Consider the following 634-nt stretch of genomic DNA (forward strand, 5'->3'; position numbering starts at 1 on the left):
CCTCAAAGAAGTGTAATAAGGAAAGGCTCCCATCTCTCCCTGCAGCTGTTTTGCAGAAAATCACAGCTCAAGTTCAGTTTCCAGCTAATCTTTTCCAGCAATTTATATGCTGATTTAAATTTCATAACATTTTTATATTTTTAGAGCAATTACTTTAATGGGATTTTAATAAATAAGGACACTGACGTGACAAACCCATTAAAAAAAACAAAATTCACACTCCTAGGGTATTTGCTTCTATTTCTGAAGGATTTGTTTGATACAAATAACTTCAGAAATATCACCCATGCTTCACAGGGATTCTGTTTTTACCCAAAGAACTTCTTTTACGCAGAACCATGAGGCAACTGGCCCACATTCACTCCTACTCCTCCTGGCACTTGGTCCTGCTTGTTTGATGACAGCAGAGAAACAGTGGCAGATTTACCACGCTCCATCAGCAGAGAAATTACAAATATCACACATATCTCGAGAGAAAACTGGCAGTCTCAGAAAATCTACACTGAGTCACCACTTCTCTTCATAATCTGCCTTTAGAAGCCAAAAGAAAAATGATATCCAAATAAAGGCAGATATTGCTCTCTCTTTTTTTTTCCAGTAGCTGAAATATTTCTACACTTGTTTGTCTCCTTAT

Source organism: Antrostomus carolinensis, unplaced genomic scaffold (assembly GCF_000700745.2).
Source record: "Antrostomus carolinensis isolate BGI_N321 unplaced genomic scaffold, ASM70074v2 scaffold15446, whole genome shotgun sequence".
Taxonomy (NCBI): Eukaryota; Metazoa; Chordata; class Aves; order Caprimulgiformes; family Caprimulgidae; genus Antrostomus; species Antrostomus carolinensis.